General features: G+C 36.2%; 1 protein-coding gene across 6 annotated transcripts in view; it reads left to right on the top strand.

Moving 5' to 3' along the window:
* LOC124635134 (supervillin-like) overlaps positions 1-15156 on the top strand; it is a 206710-nt gene that overhangs the window by 1747 nt on the left and 189807 nt on the right. Inside the window, exon 1 of one of the 6 annotated variants that reach the window (XM_047170928.1) lies at positions 7097-7236. The exons of the other annotated variants lie outside the window; for them this stretch is intronic. The gene's annotated coding sequence lies outside the window, so the exon portion shown is untranslated. Of the gene's footprint in view, positions 1-7096; positions 7237-15156 lie in introns of those variants that run through there. 6 annotated transcript variants of the gene reach the window in all.

The following is a 15156-nucleotide window of genomic DNA, read 5'->3' as shown; positions in this document are numbered from 1 at the left end:
TTCATTATTAAAATTGGGTTGAGGAGGTCAGAAAGGCAGTCGCTCTATGTCAAACACTGGTTGTCAGCTGCACCCAGTTAGACTGGAAGCCAGCCTCAACATAGTTGGGAAAAGGCTTGGCAGATGATGATAAATACATTGTCATATCTATTGTGTAAAATTCTTATGTCCTATTTTAGTCAAATGTTGATAAAAAGGTAATCTGTCATTGTCTACCTACTTGAGTAAAAGGAAAAAGGTCTCTGACTTCACGAGAAATACTTGAGATCCCTTACGTATGATTGATAAGGGATAATCTTATCATACAGTTCACTGAATCTAACATATAGACTTCTACTGTGCCTTATTGTTGTTTGTGTTGGTTGGAAAAGGTATATGTTGTTAATAAATATAATAATTATTAAGCAATAGAATTATAAGGAATGTTCAACTTAAATACCTACTAACTTGGGAAAGGTTAATAAACTTGACTTTAGTCAGGTATAAGTACAATTTAGAATGATGTCTAGTGAAGTACATACGTTTTTTTCCGATTCTATAGAGTAGCTCCTTCTAACATAACTCATTACTTACCTATCATGATATAAGTAGGTATACAACTCATGAATGGATTATAAAAAACGTGCAACAATTTCTTCACGCTTATTTTTAGCACAATGATGTCATTTTAGCACAGAAATAAGACAGGTCATATTTGTGAGCCAGCAAACTGTTGATAAGCTGCTTATTATTACATTATCTATCTTTCTCTTATTAGTGAATTTACTTGTCTAAATTGTGAACTCAATTCTTATCTAATTGACTTACATTGTGCCAATTAGCAGTAATTATTTTGCTGTAAAAAAACAATATGTAATCTGTACGCTATACCCAGTTAATTGTCTAATGGTTCAGCCAATTAAAACTGTAATTGTAACCTTAAAATAAGTACATACAAAGCATTGGTCAACCCCTACAAAAGAACTCAGCTGTTGGTAAGAATTTCCTAGAAAGATTCAATAACACGGCAAAGTCCGGGAATCCACATTCCCGCAATTGCGGTTTCGTTTACTAAATTAAAGAGGTTACCACATAGTAGATAAGTTAAAAATTAATTACATACACAAATATTGTACTGAATACGGAATAACAACAATACGCAATAATAAAAAAGATTTCACCATAAGCAAAGATAACAATTGTATTGTTTTGTCATCAAACAGACAAAAATATGCAATACCAACAATATGAGATTGTCTTCCTTCCGTAATTACTGGTCGCAGAAAACAAAAGAAATGCGGTATTGCGGTATTAGCTTTTCGGAGACTTCTTTGTGTAACATTTTATTTGGTGACTTGAGGAAAATGGCCGTCCGTCCGGTTATTGCGGACTTGCTTGTAAAATGTGTATTGTTGGCTGAACTTGACCCAGACCTGACCTTGTCAACTTTTTCTATGTTGACTTCAGAATAGTTCCTAATTTAAAATTAGAATCGTACAAAAAGGTTTTAAGATCAGTTCGGTTTTGAAGATCCAAAGTAATAAAAGACGGCCATCAAAGGACGAAGGGGCTTTCTGGACGAAGGAAAGGCAGGAAAAAATAAGAAAGAATATGTACTTAAAACAATTATCAAACGCATTTTATTTATATTACTAATGGCATCGGTAGATGACGTATTTACAACACGCAGTGCATAATAAAATAATGTTTTTACAATGGAATGGTAATGGCTAACCACAGGAATTTAAGACGGCAAAAACTTTTCTGTTGTTTTTCTACTAATTCTTTGTCACCTGGGCTAAATTGATAATAATTCAATATGATTTATTAAGAGCGATGCTGTTGTAGATAATAAGCTTCATGCATGAAACACTTTCTGCTGCTTATCCCAGTCTCTTAACTCATACAAAGAATGTCCTAAAAACTAGTTACCTAGAATTTCTTCGTGCAGATGAGACAGTTCAGATAACGATAACTCAAGTCTTATCTAATCATCAATGTTGTTCCAAAGATGACTGTGCACACTTGGGTGCACTCGACCGTTACGAATACGCCTCCTTGGAAAAGAAACCGTTGTAATGCACCTGCATTAGCTGTTCCACCAGAATATCGCTGTTTTTAATAACATCATACTAATGTAATAAATGAGGATCGTATTGTTATGGATTCTTATGAAGACGTGAGTAACACACGATTATTATAACTTCCTTCAAAGGCTCTGTTTGGATCCAAAAGCTCAATAAAGTCTGAGGATAACTTTTAATAAGAAATTTTTCGAATTGACTCGGAAACTGGTTTTTATATCCAAAGGGCCGCCATTCCAGAATGAGCCAATTTGAGCCTTTTGTGACTGGTCAGGATGTTTTCTTTAAAAAGCAATTTACTTGTAATGTGCGTACTTTGGATGCTGTGGTTAAAGTTTTGTCATTTGTAAGCAAAATTTTAGGGAAGTTTCGTTTTAAGGTCTCGTGATTTGATGAATGTCGTTTCATATCTTTATTTAATGCAGGAATAGAAATTGCTGCAAAGTCGTTGCAAAATCTTCCAAGAATATATTTGGGCTGATAGTGTCACCCACAAAGATATCTTAAGATTCTATTTCAATTATCCCCGACGTCTTTTAAAACAGGCATCACGACTCGCCTATTGTTAGCTTTTGTTCTTACGTCACAGAAACTGATTTCGTCTTAGTTTACAGTCCAGGCACTCCAGACAATAAAATGTCAACGCCATTTAGCTAACTGGAGCACTTTGCGGATTGGGCTTTAAAGAGATGTCGAACTACAATTTGTCGAATAATAGCGTTGAGCATCTGCCGCAACTTTGCCAGAGCAAGAGACATTACTTGCAAGTTGTAGCTTCATTAATTTCCTTTTGTATTTATTTTTCCAAGCAAAATAGAGCACCCCGCCTCGTAGCAGTTAGCAGAAAGATAAAAACTTAAGACCTGAAAATAAAAGATTAAATCGAGTTGATTTATTACCCACTGAAGAATTCAACTAACGTGCCTGCAATTTAATTATGCAGTTGGAAGTTTTAAATTGTGAGCCGATTTCGTTAAGTAGAGAGGTTACTGAGCAGACATTCATGAGCCTACAAATAGTAATGTCATGTTTTGCCTTGTGGCCAATGCCATACTTTCAGATGAAGATAATGCAACAATCCAACCTTTATAATTGGACACGTTCAATTTAGCAAAGCAACATAACCCTCTGTAATAACAAGCCAATAAGTAACTCACGATACTTTAACGCAATAGCCGATAGGTATACTTATCGATATGGATGCAGTGTTGTGGTCAGTGCAACGATCGCAATGATCGACAGACCGTAAACACAGCGTGTAGGCAATAATAGCTGTTTCCGTTCAAACGTTGCGTTTTCTTAAGTTTTGAGGAGAAATCATGTTGTTTGCCATGGCGATTTCGACATACATGTCGGTTGACGAAAGACCTATGTAGTATCTAATTTGAATACTGTTTTGATGGAAATCTTCGACGTCCTTTACGTACGTTTCATTTGATCGCTTCTCAAAAATGACAAATCTAATTCTCTACATAAAAGTCGTGGCCTTAGGTTATTCTGATGTCTCCTCGCTACTTTAGCGGTTACTTTCACTCACACTACAAACCTAATAATGACATGAATGCGCTAAGATAAACAGCTATTTATATCTGTGCATAGTGCATGTGACATAGAAACACACATAGTTGGTAAATGATAATAAGTGTAGCGTCTACCACTTATCACTTACCTCAGGTTTCATTGGCGATGGGCTAATAAAACCTTCCCTTATCGTGCGCAAATAATAACAAGTGTTTTTGTTAAATTTCGTCAGACAGCTGAATGAGTGATAGGAATTTTTACTGATGCTTCTGTCTGTCAGAACATTTGCACTAAAGTAAAGGATGTTACATAGAATATTGGACTCATTCTCCACTAGGGAGAATAGTTTCACAAACGTAAAACTACCACTCATTTTTCTATTTTGAGAAATAATATGACTGTGCTAAATTTTAACACGGATGTTAAGTTACTCTCTATATTAAAGCTTTCTTAAGTAGTTAATCATGTAGCAGTACTTAAGTTTCGCTATGATGAGAAGATCAATGTACGTGACAAATGACTTTGTCTATTTATATTTATGTTTCTCTGCGTAACTGTCGCTCACCAGACTAGCCACAAATTGGTGAAATTCCATCTAACGGTAGAAACTGCCTGGCGTTTAGCTTGCTGCTATTAAATTGAATGTCTGCTTGATAACTAACACTTAGCGATACGACTCGCGAACAGCCCCTAGAATTACGGATACGAGAATGAATAATGTATCGGCTTATCTCTGGATGTTTTCACTCTTCTTGTGATTAGAATTTATTGATAGTTTTTGGCCTCGATCCATATCTAATAGACCGGTCGATATCACTTCTTACGGCGTTGAAACTCGCTTCATCGTCTCCTATTTATGCACTAATCGCTTAAACTGCTGCCTATGATCCGTGTCCAGTTGGCACGCTACGAAGATTGCTTTGACGCCTTAATCTACACGGTTTCTTCACTACAGCGTGTATTACGATATTCGGCTACGAATTGTTTGTAACGATTCTTGTTCCAAAAAAATAATTGTTTCTGTAATCGGTGTGTCCAATTAAACCAGGGTAGAAGGTCAAATGGATCGTTTAATGAATAAAATATAGATGGATAAAACATTTAGTAAATATTTGAGGAGTATCAAATGAAGACTGTGTCATTTCGTCTCGAGTGGTGAGTCAACAGTTCTCAGCCGGCGGCGGCCGAGCCGGAGCTATCCTGGAGTGCGAAGTTCGCCACGTAATTGGCTCCTCAGAAATTTACTCAAAGTTGATCGCAAAATGAATCGTTATGTGAAGAGTGTTCTTTTCGAGCGTTTCTATACTTAGATTACTTTGAACACGGCTTTGTTGGTTTCGTTTTTCTTTATTTGCCATTCTGAATCATGCAGGATACAACAGTCCCGACTTTTTATGCCAAAAATAATTTTGTTCAGGGAACACGATGCAATCTAAGTTTATGTGTCATTGAATATGAAATTAGTCCATTTTGCTCCTGATATTGTTGCAAAGTTACTTACTTTGTCACTGCAATTAAGTCACATAGTTAAGCTACACGACATAACAATCAAAAACTAAAATAATAACGTTCATTGTTATACAGAGAAGGCACGTTGTTAGAAAGTTAAAATTCTCAAGGGACCGCCGGACGTAATTGAACAAATTGTCGCGAACCCTCCGGGGATGTTTAGCTGGTTTCACACACAATTTTCTACCAATGCTATATAGGAAGGAGAAAATTCTAGTAGAACAGGACAGGCGTCTTAGAACAAGTTGAAGTTGATATAAATAAACTGAATCAATTAACATATCATTAAAACTGCAATCTCGCAGAAACTGTTTTCTTAGATTAAATGAAAAGAAAGCAACTTAAGTCACTTAGTTAATATCTAAACTCCTAATAGTACAGAGGTGAGGTAACCATTCATAGATTTATTTACAAACTACATTTGAGTGAATGATTCATAGAGGAAGATGACACTTATTACAAGTAGCTTCTTTAAAGGAAGTAATTATTTCGCAATAATTCAGTAGTCATGCCGTATTACTATATCGTCGTCGTACTTCATTAGTTTTAAAACTTCATTTAATTCTTCTTCAATGATTTAAAATCTTTGAATCTCGATGGTCGTGACAAAATTGGATCTTTTCTAAATATTCAACTACAAAAGCTTTTTTGTCATATCTTTACTTTGACATTAATACAAGTGTGTGGGTACATACGCAGTCACACATACCTTTGCTTACCACTACAGTAAACTGAGCAATTAGATTCAAACAATGACATCAGCAAAAAAACTATTACAAGTGCAAATATCATGTATAATTGATAATAATTTGTTCTCATTGATAAATATGGATTTGATCGATTAGATCGATTGTATTATAAATGAAAGAGTTTTTTTTATTAATAGCCTTTGTGGCCTGCCCACACAAGCAAAACCTGTCCAATATGATAATGAATTAGAGTTGAATGAATTTCTACATGATAATTTGCCAGATGTTGGCAACACGCTTTCTTTATGGTGTTGCTATTCTCATTTTTCTTACATCCTAGAGAGTTCCTAGTTTTAGTCAACTGGTTTGGGGCGAAAAACTGCCTCCTGCGTACAGGCCAAAGTCTCTTCTGCTGCAGCATTGCTACCAGTGAGAAATGAATTTATTTTGAAGTCACGTAGCTTCAGTAATGTAGAGCTCTAAGACTCAATATAAATGCAATTTACTGCTTTTGTAGAAGATATTTGGTATGGAAATATCGGTTTAACTCCCTGGCTTGTGGCTTGCCAAAAGGCTAATAGCTAGTACCCTCTAGTTAGGTTTGCAAGATCGTTGTTCCCCAGGAAGATCAATTATTTGAAGCCTACGTCTGAAAATTAGAAAGAAAGTTGTTCAGGAATAACGTCCAAATAGATTATCCAAAAAATACAAACTTCTCAAATTCATATAGCGTGTGACCGTCAATTTCTTAAATAAATCACCTTATTGTATTAGTTTATTGTCAAAGACAATAATGTCATATGTTCTAAATAAACTAGCAATAAAAGCCATTAACATTTTTATCTTTTATGCAAAAGTGTTTTTATCTCTCTGTATCAGTAACATCGTAACAGATATATCCCCCTCAGTTGAGTCTTTCTTGATAAGAACTTGATATATTCTGTTTTTCTTTAATCCTCGACTTCGCAAGGTAACTTTTTTCTTTCATCGTTCGTAAGCCTGAATGTATTTACTTTTGTGAAAATGTGAAATAAATATTCTCTTCGAACTGCAAAGATCGGTCTTTTAAAAACTGATAAAATTCGTAATTTAACACCTCGTGCCAAATACGTATTCACGTTTTATTTGCGCATGTTGATGTTTTCATCATCTTTAAATGGCTGGTGTGTCATTTTTTGCGTAGCCGTTGAGTGTAGAGTGCATCTTTTATCGCGGTTTTCTTCGAAGGCATCGGTGTCCACCAGAACCGGCTTCCGCATGACGTCTGCGGTGCGACTAATGGACCGCTTCGTGCCAGTAACGCTCCTCGCGTCGCGGTAACAGGTGCGCTCGAACCTCCTGCGCTGTTCTGCCGCCCTGGTAGCCAGACGACATACGAACATAACCTAAATACGAACTTTGTGTCTGTGTTCTCGTGTTCAAGTGATATTTATTTTTGTTTCTTTATTCAAAAGGTAAAGTTCAACTTTTGTTGTTTTAACTTTTAATTTACCATTTATTTGTATATTATATGGATCATCATGCCTGTTATCCTTATATAAATGATCAATCGTTGACCCAATCCGGCCGGCTCTTCGAGAGAAAGTTGCAAAAGTTATATATTACTTCTTTGATGTGTTTTTCCTTGCGAAAACAAGTTTTATTTACTTGGAAATGAGCTTAAAGGATTCTTTGCTTGTGGTTGTCTATACTACTTGTGTAGTTTTATGTAAATAACGTTACTTATATTTCGCAGTTCAATTCAATGTACAGTTCAATGTGACTACTTGCAGTTATAATAAGTATATAAGTCTAGTTGTGAAGGCCATGCATGATGTTGTTTGTTTTTAAGATGGGTTTCATTCTAAGTAATCTTTTGTGAATAAACTCCCCACTTAATAATTATTGTTTTCATGATTTTTGTTTAATATCTATGTAGGATATGACTTTTATTATCGTTACGAATGTAGTTATCAGCTACAATGCATTATGATCTTCCTTATCATGTTAAATATTCAAGCCAAACTAAACATTAATTAAACAGTTCATATCAAGTCGCGGCCTTAAAGGTTACAGAGAAAAAAGCAAACATAACCAAAAATAAGATGTCGCGTTGTTACTTAAATAGCCGTGTCGTTGAACTTGATTGTTGCTTGATGAATGCATTAAACAAAACTTACGGTAATATTTATTGCACATTGTTCAGACTTCGATAGCATTCGATATACGGTAAAAACACTTCCTAGGTTCCATTAAAGACATCACAGAATACATTTGAAATCTCCTATTCGTCATTGAAAGAAAGTTGTATGAAAACATATTAAACTGGCCTGCGAAGTAACGATCGCTTGCGAATTCAATTATCACTTTTTCTAATACATTATTGGCAACATATACTGGCGTTTTATTGCCAATGCTCTTAAGTTCTTTCAGCTCAGCGTTCAGCACATGAATGTAAGCGAAATGACGTAAAAGCCACTTCGTATTACCTCGACTCGGCTCTCTCGCCTTATTAGCCTAAATGTACTACGCGGGATAAGTGCTCGATGCGATAGGTTCAGTGAAAAAGGGTGTGAGAAAAATTGTATCAGGTACAAGAGCACTGAAGATGACGATAGATAAACGTGGAAAGGAATGAACGCAAATATTATGTTTGGAAAGATAACAATGTTTGTACAGTTTAGCACATACCGATGTATTTTTCGCTGTCGTTCTTCCTATCTTTTTTTCTATATCAAAGAAGTGCTACGATTGTAAACTTTCTTTGGTGAATATTCACATGATCAGGTGTCTCAGATTCTGTTTTTAATTCTTGATTTGCTGCAAAGGCCTGCAAAGTTCTAAGCACGAAAGTTATCCCTCAAAGAAAAGGGTTGTCATCTTAACGTGTGACATAAGTTGCAAATCCGCTTAGCCAATACAGGATTATAGCCTGACCTTTACTGAAGATTTTGATAATACATTAAAGTATGTATGTATATTGAAAACAGATCAGACAATACGGCTTCCTTGCCTAGTCAAGTGAAATGCATTACAACACAAGTATCTAATTTGAATGATGTCTATCGAAATAATTATAATGAATTGTCAGTATAATGTACTGTAGCTGATAGTGGCTTCCTCGTAGAAGTAGATCGAGCAAAAATTGCTCGTTCAAATGGAAATCAGGTTAATGATACGTTCGATAGATAGTTTAATAGGCAATATTATGGAGCTTGAGGTTGTAATACTCGTAATTAATATGCAGTACATAAAATATTATGGTTACGTCGTGTGTTACTGGCGGATTTAAAAATAGGCTCGTTTAGCTGATTATGACATCTCTATGATTAAGTATTTTGTTTATGATAGTTTCTTTTTCTGCTACTTTCTACTATAAGGTCGTTTATTTATCTCTGTTTCTCTCAAATCTCTATCGTCCCTTTACTATGTATTTTCAAGTTGCTGTATTTCTCTATCGTACGACTATTTAAAAATCGCTAACTTATTTGGTAAACTAGCTGTTGCCCGCAACTTCGTCTGCGTAGGCAATATAGAATAGTCAAAATACTACTTATCCCGTAGGTGCATTCTTTCACGTGACAGTATAATTAGGATTAGCACTTAGCAGTCGCATAGATTCATTGATCAAGGTTGTGTTGTGGATGTGACCATTTATCTAAACAAAAGAAGTAAAGTTTGTGACGTTGTGAATATCTCTGGATCTAGTCAGCCAATTTGGAAAATTATTACATATGGTGCGTAAGTAATTTTCACAGGAAACAGTTATAATCTATGTCTATATGCTTTGAGTCTGACAAAGCTGTCATTTGTAAATTTTCTGCAGCTGCTGCGACTAATCAGAAGCCAGAAAGTCTGTCAGTTTCACCATGGATATCGTCTTGTGTAGTGAGACTGGATTGAAGATAGGTAGATAGGTAGTCGCTCCAAGCAAAATATTGGTACTCAAACAGATTCGGTGACTGGAAGGCAACACCAACATAGTTGGGGAATAGCTGGATGGATGATAAAATGAGTCATCATCATCAGCAGGCGCATAGGGTAGGATAGTTACACTACTGGGGAGAAACACTTGTATGACGGGGATTTTCTGTGCACTTACTCACTATGGTAAGGCTGACCCCACATTAGGCGTGCGCGATCCTCCTGCGTGTGAGTAGCGCGGGCGTCGCGAGCACGCTGCATGAACGTCGCGTTTTGCTGCCCTGCGGCATGTGTGAAGAGTGCAAGCGACGCGCTCGTGGCGAGCACGCGGCGCTTGAGTTGCGTTCTTACCCCTTCGCCCGCTATCCCCGCCGCCCGCTAAACGCCTTAGCAGTTAAACGTCAAGGAGAGCGGCGCGTCCGCGCCGCGAGCGCGCTGTAGGTAAATGCCGCAGGGCAGCAAAACGCGACGCACGCGCGGCGCCCGCGCTACTCACACGCCCGAGGATCGCGCACGCCTAATGAGTGAGTGAGAGTCCACTTCATGTGTTCGTACTTGAAACCTGCAGCTTTGCCAAGATTTTCAAAATGTACGCTTGCAATTTGTCATTTCTTGGTGGAGCCAGCAAATCGAAAGAAACATAAGTGTTGTATACTGTGCGTCACTACCGCACACCGGGAAAATTTCGCTCTTGCGGAGGACGTTTATATACCATATTTTGTGTCACACAGGACGACAGTAAGTATCCACCGAAACACTTTCAAAGATCTGATGAACGAACAAATCAGACCTAACTTGGTCACGTGGGGCCAATCAGAGCTCTATGAAGCGATAATACGCTTTGGCTCCTACTGTTATTGTGGTTTCTGAAAATTTATTCACCTCATTCAACGATGAATGTAATTCTGATGGTACTATTAAGAACACTTGCTTAGCGCAGAAGCTGACGTTGGCAGGTCGACTCTTTTGACTTCTCGAATAGGATACCATTGGTTTTTGTGTAATGCACACCTGCAATGCATGCTGGATTAGGATAGGATACAGGTGGATAGGATTTGCAACAGAAAACAATTCTGTCTTTGTGATTGAATGACATCAAACGTAGTTTTATATAAAAGGTGTTTTTTTAGACTTGGCTCGGGTCTTACTGAGACTGTTCGTAATCGTGACCAGTGTATTTGCGATCAGAAGTTGAAAGTAAGCATGTCTCTGGTATGCGACGCGCAATTTGTACGTTTTCAGACTCATAAAGCATTTTACGTGTGTATGGTATTAAATCGAGAAAGCTCCCATTTCTTATCTGCACTTTGTATCTGGGCTTGTTCTTAAAGCTACAGAATCCTACATTACATACCTACCTCACGCTTAGCAGCGCTTGCGAGATACAGATCCTCCTTTCTTCTAGGATTAAGTTTACATATTTTGCATCAGAAAAAATAATTAAGGTCTACTTAATACTACTCACTCAAAGTAATTTGTTTTAAGGCCACCACATTAGTGGAAGATAAGCTAAACTATGTTTATGAAAACATCCTGATATGAACTCCATCTGTAACTTTAAATGATAATTAATTGTTATACTAAAGTCATCATTTTTGACATAATGTTCAAAAAATAATTTAGATGGCACCGTTTTAAATTTGGCTGAGAACTATTAATTTTCCTTTCATCAAGGTAATAATTATAATTGGATTTTGATGTGGCACGGCAAACTGACAAACACTATTGAAATGTCTATCGAAAAATTACACTACGTGTTAAAATATGGTGAATTACGGAAAATACACAACTCCATCTGTTGAAATAATAATCCTCTATAAAGAATGTATGGTAATTTATTGTCATTTACCACCTCTCTCCTTTGACAAATTTTATGTATTTTATTTAACACAGATTACCACAGATGGAGCTACTTTAACCTTGGCTAAACAAAATTTTCATTTTTTTTTTTTCTTCCGAAGTTACTTATGAAGGTGTGATTTTCTGTGTAAAGGTTAATCTTTAATAATAGGTCGATCAACTAATATAAGTACAACATTCAAATGTACAGTTTTGACAAACAGATTGCGTGTCGTAATATTTTACATCTTGAATTCACAAAATTAATCATATCTTTTGATAGAGTGAATCGATTTCGATGAAACAAAAACTAAGTAATACCCCAAGTTACGTAGAATGTTTGTATATAAGCATTTTCTGCATTGAATTCGTAGATTTTACGTGAATCCCGAACGAACAAACAGATAAACAGATAAACAGACAAACAGACAAACAGACAAACAGACAAAAATGACAAAAATGATGGAAATGGGTTCTGTTAGTTATCCTTTAACATGCTGGCTATTTTTTTTGTCAATTTCTTCAATGTACAAAAATTACTTTTCTACAGATTTATTATATGTATAGATGTGAATAACTCCTATGGTCAGAATTCATTACTTCAACATTGTTACGATATAACAAAGTGTAAAGACTACCTATTCTTCTTAATTATCTGTAGCCTACATCATCTGTTTTCAATACTTTCTTGCAAACGTATTTTCCACATGACACATTGTGCAGAGAAATACGAGTATACATAGCTTGACCTACCTCTGCAACTTCTAAATAATTGTCAACGGTACAAAATCTAAATATACACAATAATTCGGGTCGTGCTGCATCGTAATGCTGTTTTGAATACATTGTGCTCGGCTCTGTCTGTTTTACGCCAAATTGTTCAATTAGGATGGCTTTCATTAGAGTAATTTTTGCGGTTGTGCTATCTCATTAAGGGTACATTTGATGCTGATGATAATGTTACAATATTTGGGCTAAACGCTACTGCATTTAGTCTTCAGTAAAAATGTACCTGATGTACTTGATTCTTTGTTTTTTATGACGAAATATGTACCTATTTTCTTGTGCATGAAGTCTGTCTGAACGACTTAAGTTTCCTCAGTATCCCAATAGTCCTGTGAATGCCAATTATTTAGTCCTAAAACCAACATGACCATTATCTGTTGGTTTAGTCCACCTTATCCCGTCATCTGCCACGTCACTGTCTGGTCGTGTCAAGGCTCCACGCTATTCATCAATAATAAACTTCTATTAATAGTTATTTATCCCAATTGTGATTGGGGACATTGGGTATTTTCCATGCTGTTGTAATTTTGCGCTGTTGACTGTCCTATTGAAAGAAAATTCGTACCGAAGCTGAATTTTGCGAAGCTGCCGAATCATGTACCTACTTCGAATGTGAGTTTCGTTTGCTGGTCTGTTCTCCGCACTCTTAAGATGGAATCCAGCCAAGTGCATCGACGAAGTTAAACTTAGTTGGTCGTTTTTGAGAACAGAATTTTGTTTCTTACCTATTTTTCACAGATTAAGCACGTTCACGTTATACAATGGTTGATATTAGGTTCCCTTAGGAGCATGAAATAATCGTGTTTGAAATTATGCCAATTAAAAAAAAAAAAATGTCGAAACAACTTTTAAAAGTATATTGCGAAATCTGAAGATCTAGAAATGGCACGTAGTCTAGTCTTAGTCTCCAAATTAAGCTTAAGGAGTTAGAGAGCTGTTAGAGAGAGTTGTCCAATGTCTCATACGCATAACGGCATTTCGTTTTTTTGAACATCTAAAAAGATTATTTGAAACTCATCAGGAATCAAGAGGTTGTTAATTTCTCCGTGAAACCATCTGATCTGTCTATTATGTCCTTAAATGGCGCAGCTATCTTAGCAATTTAAATAAATTGTATCGTATCGTAAATTCATATCAAAGACAAAATTTTCATATTGAATAAGAAATCCGATTTTCATTTGTATACGAATTACCATTTCAAAGCGTTGATTTGGTCCTATTTTGCCTAACAAGAGCCTTTACGTGACTTTAATATCTACTGTGTTTAGCTGTTTTATCCTTGGAAATGTATTATTTACTGACTTACATAATAACATTTTAAGCTACTTTTCCGATACACTGACTTCAATATTGCTTGTTTCACTTACGCAACTTACATTGTACTCGATTATCGAAGCAATCGTGTGTGCAACATTATTATCCTGCCACTGAGCAGAAATGAAACTTTTTCTGAGAATGGAAGGAGTATGTAAAAATGGTATTAGTGTAGCCTATCGAAACTGCTTTCTTCATTTAATTATCTTTAGATCTACGCCATTTAATTTTATTAATACATTTATTGTTAATCGATTGTAGCTTCGGTGCCTAATATAGCCAACGGCTGCGCCATTCAATGCCGTGTGCCAAAAAAGTCGTGCCCACTTACTGTAAGTTACCGTATAAATTAAGCGAGATCTTCCAAGGCGAGACTGGCTTTCGATAAAATCCGGTCCGACTTTACTTTTATTTGTGGATGCTGATGTCCACGGTTCACGACAAATGTATTACGCCCTTATTCCACACTCGGGAATATCGCGAGCTGTATTTGCTTATGCCGCTTTTACGACTAGCGAAACAAACGATTCTCCCGTCTGCAATTTGTAATACAAAGTCTGTGAAATGCACCATCTTAAATATTTACAAATATGAAAATTAGACGCTGTTATCTCTAAAACAAAGGTGTGCATTTATATTTCTGCTTGTAAATTATGAATATTTTTCTCATCGCTGAAAAACTTTCTACACCTTTTAAGAATAGATGCTAAGTTTTTGCAATATGTTCCAAGAATATTGTTTCACTTTATTTACAGATTTACTTAAAGTCGTCTGCATTTTAGGCTGTGCGAGGTCGTTGTTCCCATTAAATTGTCCGCAGATACGAAATTACTTCATTCATTCTTTAAATGGTTGTATGTTATTAAAACATTAGTAATGTGGCTTCGATTTCAGTTCATTTGGAGCGTTAACACTCGACACTGGACAAAACGAGATCCAGTGTATAAAGTTGTGAACTACTTTGATCAGCATGATGTTTGGCGCATGTCGCAAAGCTACATATGTTGCAACACGTGCCCAGCATATAGGACTCTTATGCTTTCTGATCTAAGTAATGGTCCTGTTTTCTCTGAGCAAAAAGTCGAGCAACAAGTCGCTCTGACTCATCGGTTGGGTTTGCTTAACAACCGCGATTTCAGCTACGTGATCCACTAACATCGCTATATGATTTACATTTTCATTTATTAGATATTTGATCTGAGAGAATATTGCGTTGTGGGATATTGCCATCACGTTCGGCGTCGTCGCAATATTAAAGCGAATTTCATGTTTCTAGAAATAGCGATTTGCTCGTTGCGTGAAGGGTCACTAGATTATTGTTGTAATTTATATCATAATCTTTGAATAAAGAAAGCTTTTTACGTTACATAAAACTGTTGTTTGTTGTTGAAAACGGAAAAGAAATAATTGTGTAGTGCGTATTTGTCCGTCTAAAATATTAGATTTTGTGCTAATATTGACGACTCTCGCATTATCGTACGTCGAGTGTCAAGTCGTCAAGTTTTACTTTAAAATGGTACAGTGATATCAGG

Source organism: Helicoverpa zea, chromosome 12, assembly GCF_022581195.2.
Source record: "Helicoverpa zea isolate HzStark_Cry1AcR chromosome 12, ilHelZeax1.1, whole genome shotgun sequence".
NCBI classification, from domain to species: domain Eukaryota; kingdom Metazoa; phylum Arthropoda; class Insecta; order Lepidoptera; family Noctuidae; genus Helicoverpa; species Helicoverpa zea.
This window is presented reverse-complemented; position numbering and strand designations above follow the sequence as displayed.